The sequence below is a fragment of the Canis lupus genome, chromosome 2 (assembly GCF_011100685.1).
Source record: "Canis lupus familiaris isolate Mischka breed German Shepherd chromosome 2, alternate assembly UU_Cfam_GSD_1.0, whole genome shotgun sequence".
Taxonomy (NCBI): domain Eukaryota; kingdom Metazoa; phylum Chordata; class Mammalia; order Carnivora; family Canidae; genus Canis; species Canis lupus.
Window position 1 is genome coordinate 72,574,453 of NC_049223.1, and position 7,784 is coordinate 72,582,236.

Sequence of the window (7,784 nt, forward strand, 5' to 3'; positions counted from 1 at the left end):
TCTAGATCGTAAGCTCCAAGAGGAGTGAGAGTGCATCTGTTTTCATGCATTCATTCAACAGCATCATCAAGCACTCACTATGGACCAGCCACTGTGCAAGGTACATGGCAGTAAATAAAAGAAGCACAATCCCCGTTCCCCCAAAGTTTATGTTTCAGAATCAAATAATTGAGCCCTCCCAAAAAATAAAAAATAAAAAAAATAATTGAGCCCTAAGAAGTGTGCCATGAAGAAAATACCTGCTAATATTTATTTAGTGGTTACTCTGCCAGGTACAGATCCTGTGAGGCACTATTATTAGCACACTCCATTTTACAGATGAAGAAACTGAAGAACAGACTGAGTAAATGTGACTGAGATCACATGGCCAAGGAATAACCAAGCGAGGATTCAACCCAGACAGTTGCCCTGCAGAATCTATTTTCAACCATGATGCTATCTATAGTGCTTCCCTAGAAATCATGAACAAGGAATCACCTGGTGACATGATAGAGGAGTCAGGGAGGTGACAGTTAAAATGAGACCTGAGAGATGATCAGGAGTCAGTCATGTGGAATCAGGGAGAGAGATTTCCTAGCAGAAAAAAAGTACTATGTGCAAAGGTCCTGAGACAGAAAGATCAGTGTGCTTGGTGCCTGATAAGCCAATAGGAGAATGGGGAGAGGTGAGATCAGAAGAGCAGGTTGGACCTGGAGGTCTGGGCAAGGATTAGGATTTTACTCTAGGTTCAGGGGAAGCCTGTGAAAGGTTTAAGTGGGGATCAACATGATCTGATTGGTTTTTAAAAGATTGTGCTGTTTGCTGTATTGAGAGTGACCTGCAAGGGAGCAAGAGTTGGATGAGGGAGATCAGTTAGGAGATTACTGCAGTAATCCAGCTGAGAGGATGTGGCTAGGCCAGGAGTAATGGCAGGAGGGGGAGGTGCGGGTGGATATGAGCTTTATTTGGAGGTGAACTGAGAGCCCTCATGGATGGATTAGTGGGGGTGGGAGAGGGCGGGGGCAGGGAATGCCCTCCGGGTTTGTGGGTAGGGCACCAGCATGGATTCTGATGCCCTTGATGAGATGGAAAAGATGGGTTTCAAGGAGAAATCAAGGCCAAAGGGTCTTTTTCTTTTTCTCCCCCCTAAATGTTCATTTGCTTTGGTACAAAAATAAGAACAAAAGGGGTCTATGGTAATAGCCCATTATATCTTCCCATTTTTTAGTCCAGTTAAGAAATATATTTTACAGGAGATATGCACACAGTTTCAAAGGTGAAATATTATTTGAAATAAGTGACATTGACATAGCATTCAGAGAATATGGTTTGAGTTACTGTGCACTGGAAAGTGGAAATACAACTTGTAAAATCGTGTTCATTAAGTATCAATCTAATGTAGAAAGGGAAAACTCAAAAAAAATACAGAGAGGAAAAATATATTTCTAGTAAAGGTCTACACACATAGGGGATAGGTATACATTTGGAAAGAAGTTTGGTTTGGACACATTTTGGAAATTATTTTCTGATTTTCTTTTTTTTTTTTTTAAGATTTTTTATTTATTTATTCCTAGAGGCAGAGAGAGAGAGAGAGAGGCAGAGACACAGGCAGAGGGAGAAGCAGGCACCATACAGAGAGCCTGGTGTGGGACTCCATCCCGGGTCTCCAGGATCACCCTCTGGGCTGCAGGCGACGCTAAACCGCTGAGCCACCGGAGCTGCCCTATTTTCTGATTTTCTTCTCTATTCTCAATACCCTAGTCACAGAATACTTCACTTCTGACACTTTTGGTCACCAAATGTGTGTGTGTGTGTGTGTGTGTGTGTGTGTGTGTGTTTCCCACACCAACCAATCCGGCAACACCAGCTGGGTATCCTACATTTCAATTCAATTCTGGCATTAGCTGGAGTTAATGAAGACTGCACAGGACAGGGCTCATTCCCACAAGACTGCTCTCCACTTCAGACCCTACTTGCAAGTTGTAGGCCCTTAAGTTACCCAAAACTTCTGTCTGACTTGGCAAATCAGAGTTTCCCAGGAGCCATTCCTTGGATTCAGTCATTTGCTAGAATAGCTCACAGAACTAAGGGTAACGTTTATCTTTACCAATTCATTATATAATAAAAGATGTGATAAAAGATACAAATGAAGGGTGCCGGGTGGCTCATTTGGTTAAGTGTCTGCCTTCAGCTCAGGTCATGAATACAAGATCCTGAGATCGAGCCCCATGTCAGGCACCCTGCTCAGTGGGGAGCCTGCTTCTTCCTCTCTTCCCCACTCATGCTCTCTCTTGCTCTCTCGTTTACTATCTCTGTCTCTCTCAATAATAAATAAAATCTTTTTTAAAAAAAGATATAAATGAACAATCAGAAGAAGAGATACATAGGGCGAGATCCAAAGGGCTCCAAGCACAGGAGCTTCTGTCTCCAGGGAATTAGGGTGTACCACCCTCCAAGCATGTATATGTTTTCACCAATCCAAAGGCTCTCCAAAACTAATACTTGGTAAATTTTTATGGAGGCTTCATGACATAGGCATGATCAATTCTTTTTATTTATTTATTTATTTATTTATTTTTTTATCAATTCTTTTTAAAAGATTTTATTTATTTACATGAAGGGGAAAAGCATGTCCAGGGAGAGGGGCAGAAAGAAAGGGAGAGGGACAAGCAGACTCCCCGCTGAGCACAGAGCCTGACGCTCCATTCCAGGACCTGAGATCATGACCTGAGCTGAAGTCAGATGCTTAACTGACTGAGCCATCCAGGCGCCCTGGGCATAATCAATTATTAATTCAATCTCCTATTAATTCAATCTCCAGTTTCTCTCCCCTTTCCAGAGGATGGGGCTGAAAGTTTCAAGCTTCTAATCATGGCTTGATCTTTCTGGTGACCAGCCCCCATTCTGAAGATATCCAGGAGCCCATTAAGAGTCACCTCATTAAAGCAAAAGATGCTCCTATGACCCAGGAAACTCCAAGGGATCTACGAGATCTGTGTCAGGAACTGGGGTCAAAGACTGAATATTGGAGGAAAAGAATGCTCCTTATGCTTTTATCACTTGGGAAATTACAAGGATTTTAGGACCCCTGTACCAGGAACCAGTGGCAGAGACCTATATATTTTTTTTCTATTATTTCATAACACCCAAACTGGATATCCATGGTAGGTAGGCAGGTGTATAGATGCATCTGGAAGTCAGCACTGGAGAGTCAGGGCTGGAGACTTAAATTTGCCATCAACATATAGATGGCACTTAAAGACATGGGGCAGGATGAATGGTCTTGGGAGAAAGTGCTGATAGAGAGGAGAAGCAGAGGCCTGAGTCAGGATAATGGTGAGGAGTGAGCCATGGAGCCTGAGCAGGAGCGGCTGGTGATAAAAAGGGAAAATAAAAAAGTGGCTGAATAAATTGAGAGTGAGGAAGTACTCACAGCAAATGTAGACCACTTTTCTGCTCTTCTGTGAAGTTTTGTTTTGAAAGCAAACAGAGAAGTGGGGTGGTAGCAGGCAAGAAACTGGGGTTGAACAGGAGTTCTGTAAGCTACAAGGAGCACCTTGATACGCTGATGGGATTGATCCAGTGGAGAAGGGAATCTAGCTGCCTGGCATCAACCCCAGGTGGGAGATGCTTAAGAAAGTAAGAGAAGATGGCTTTCTCACAAGCTCATTCCTGCCCAAAGCCTTTATTAGGCGCTTAACTCTGTGCTCTACACGCTAGAACATAGCAGTGATCGAGAGGTGCCAGGTCCCTGCTCTCTGAGCACTCTCAGTGCAGAAGGAAAGAAGGAGGCCACAAGGAATCAATACAAATATTTCAGATTGGGTTACCTGTGTGCTTTGAAGGAAGTAAACAGGGTGATGGACCGGAAGTAACCAAGAAGACGTACTGTAGATCAAGAAGTCAAGGATGATGGATTAGGGAGCTATGGTTTTTGCCTTCCCATCATTCATCTATCCTACTTTTGACAATAACACCTTTATGTTTCGGGGGGCACCACTTCTCCGACAAGCTCAATGCATGTTTTTTGTGGGATTGACCCCAGCCTATCTCCAGAATGGACCTGTGATTCTGGCCTGGCCAACAAAACTCAATCCTAGGACATTTGTTAGAACTCCTGGGAAAGAGAGACTTTTTTTACCTGGGAATTCTTGGCTACATAGATTATGAACTGGGAGCTGCAGGCAGTCCTCTTGCTAACCACAAAGGAAGTACCTGCCTGGTGCCTGGCAGGAGACCCCAGAAACAGAGACCTCATGAGTGGAAAAATCACATGAGCCCCTGATTCTAGCTATACCTGAAGGTGGTACTCCCCTTGGACTCTTCAGTTAAGTGATTTTTTTTTTCTTTTCCCTGAAGCTGTTTTGAGCTGGGTTTTCTTTCATTTATAATTGAACAAATCCTGATTGATGAAGAAGGCTTAAAAGATGGAAAGGGGGGAAAAATGAAAAATTTAAAAAAATTAAAAAGATGGAAAGGAGCCAGGCTTAGAAGTGCTGGGGAGAAAAAATCCAGGTGGAAGGAGCAGAAAGTGTGAGATTCTCTGCAGAAGAGAGTTTGGCACATTTGAGGAATACAAAGGAGGCAAGTGAAGCTGGGTGTGGAATAATGAGCTGTGGTGTGGAATGAAATGGGATAGAACCACTGGAAGAAAGTTCCATTTCTAGCAAAATGACAGAAAGGGGAGCAGAGAAACACTTCCCCATGTACAGTATTTAAAAAACAATGGATACATTTTTAAAATTATTTTTTGTAAAGCATTGATGAACTGACCACAAAGTAAGGGAAATAACAGAGGCCAGAAATGACAAGAAAGGACAGTTCCTCAGGAATAAAAGAGTCTTGTAGCTGGTGTTTGCCCTAAAGGCATCTATTGAACCCCAAGGCCTGGTCTAAATGTTTTACTTCAACACGTAAGACATTTTACAATAGGATTCAGTATGCAGACAAGAGATTCATAAGCAGTACTCACCCTAATTACATGTGAGACACATTTCTTTTTCCTAGACTAGTTTATTCTGTGTTAATCTATTTCTTTTCTTTTCTTTTCTTTTCTTTTCTTTTCTTTTTTTTTTTTTTTTAAGTGCTGGTTGGAGTGCCTGGCTGGCTCAGTCGGGGAAGCATGTGACTCTCAATCTCAGGGTTGTGAGTTTGAGCCCAATTGTATGTAGAGATTACTTAAAAACAAAATCTTAAAAAAATATATAAGAGCTAGTTGAGTTCCATTAAATGATGTAGTGCCAGGAGCTGCAGAGCCTTCTATCTGGAAAGGGAGAGTGAAGTTGTAATCAAATTCCAAGTTGCAATCAGGAAGCATTCAAAGAAAAAGACCCTTTGAGGCCCCAGCATGTTATTGGATTTTTCTTTTCTAGGGAGTTAAAATTTGGTCCTACGGAGTTTTAAATGCCTATTAGACAGAGATATTCAAGTGGAAATTTTGAGCAAATGCATTGAATTTGCATGTCTGGAGCTCAAGAGAGAGAGGAGTAGGCTACAGATGTGAATTCCAAATTCACAGGACATAGGCAATATTTATTGGGACCATGGGATGAAGAAGGGAGAGAGGCCTAAGGACTGAGTCTATGCACTCAGTTGGCAAGCAACCGTTTCTCCTTTCCCATCCTGTTGCCAGAAATGGGGATGTGATGGGTGTCATCCAGGACCTTATGACAAGGACCTGACTCTGGGGATAGTAGAACAGTGGGTGGGTCAACTTCCAGCTGAATCTAATTCTGAACTGATACAGGAACAAAAACTGAAACATTCCTGGGAAGACTGATTGAGAAAGAAAAGGAAGGTGGCACAATTAAACAGTGTTGGGCTTGAAAAACAGACTACAGAACTACAGCAGTAGACGAAATTTAAAGGATAACAGAACATTACAGACAATTTGATGACAACCAACTTAAAGGTAAAATCAGCAAATTCCTGGGAAAATAAAAATTTATTTCAAAAACAGTCAAGGACAGGGCGCCTGGGTGGCTCAGTCAGTGGAGTGTCTGGCTCTTGATTTTGGCTCAGGTCACAATCTCAGGATCCTAGGATAGAGCACCACGCTCGGTGGGGAGTCTGCTTAAGATTTTCTCTCCCATTCCCTCTGCCCCTCCCCCTGCTCTGCTCCTTCTCTTTCTCTCTCTCTCTCTAAAAATAATAAATCTTTTTTTAAAACAGTCAAGGGGGCAGCCTGGGTGGCTCAGCGGTTTAGCGCCACCTTCGGCCTGGGGTGTGATCCTAGAGACCTGGGATCCAGTCCCATGTCGGGCTCCCTGCATGGAGCCTGCTTCTCCCTCTGCCTGTGTCTGTGCCTCTCTCTCTCTCTCTCTCTCTCTCTCATGAATAAATAAAGAAATCTTTTAAAATAATAATAATAAATAAATAAAAATAAATAAAACAGTCAAGGACGAAGGAAAAATTACAGAGCAATGTTACTTAAGAATATAGATGTTAATGCCCACAATGAAATATCAGCAAACTCAATCTAGCAATGTATTCAAAAGGTAATAAATACATCATGACCAAGTTGAGCTTATTCTAGGATTCAACATTAGAAAATCTACTGGTGGAATTAATCATATTAGCATGCTAGTTGAGAAAAACCACTAGTAAATATTTCAATTTATACAGAAAATGTATTGATAATTCAACAATACTTATGTTAAAAATTCTTAGCCAATTAAGTATAAAGCACTGTTAACCCATTCATTCAATTATCTCTGATTTTAAAAGAAATTAAAACATTTTTATGGGCTTCTAGAAGTATCATGGGTCCTAGGTGCTGTGCCCAATGGGTCAATCAGCCCAAATGATTAACACCAGGGTGCCTGGGTGGCTCAGTGGTTGAGCATCTGCCTTTGGCTTAGGTCGTGCACGATCCTGGGGTTCTGGGATCAAGTTCTGCATCAGTCTCCCTGTTTCTCCTCTGCCTATGTCTCTGCCTCTCTGTGTCTCTCATAAATAAATAAATAAAATCTTTTTTAAAAAAAAGTTTGACACCATTTTCAAGATGGTAGTTTTCTCTGGGAGGATGAGAAAGGAGAGACAACAGAAGAAGGCCATACATGGGCTTCAAAGGTACTGACATGTCCCATTAAACTAGCCATGGGTGCCTGGATGTTCCTTTTATCTTTATTCTTTAAACAGTATATATACTTCTATATAGATACATATATAAATATATATATATACAGTTGACCCTTGAACAACGTGGGAGTCAGAGTACTGACCCCATATACAGTCAAAAATCCGTGTATAAAAAAAAAATCCATGTATAACTTTTGACTCTCCCAAAACTTAACTATTAATAGCCTGCTGTTCGCTGGAAGACTTACTGATAACATAAACAGTCAATTAACACATATTTTGTGTTACTTGTCTCATATACTGTATTCTCACAATAAAGTAAGCTAGAAAAAAGAAAATATTAGGAAAATCATGAGGAAGAAAAAAATACATTTATAGTGCCATGCTGTACTTACCTGCATGTAAGTGGACCTGCACAGTTCAAACCTGTGAGTTCAAGGGTCACCTGTATTATTTTATATCTATGTATATATACACATATATTATTCTACAAATTATTCACAATAAATTTTTTTTATAATACAATGTGTAAGAACCAGGTCATGTGGGGCCTTGTTGACCAGCGTAGGGCCTGGCCCACTGTGAAGATCACAATAATGGTGGCCAGTGGAGTTTCTGGGGATCCTCCCCCAGGCTCTCTGGGCTGGGTCGAAAGCTTCCAGGCCCCAGTGGGTTTGCTGGGCTGACCCTGGCTGCTCAGTTGTGGGATGCTGAGGAACAGGGAC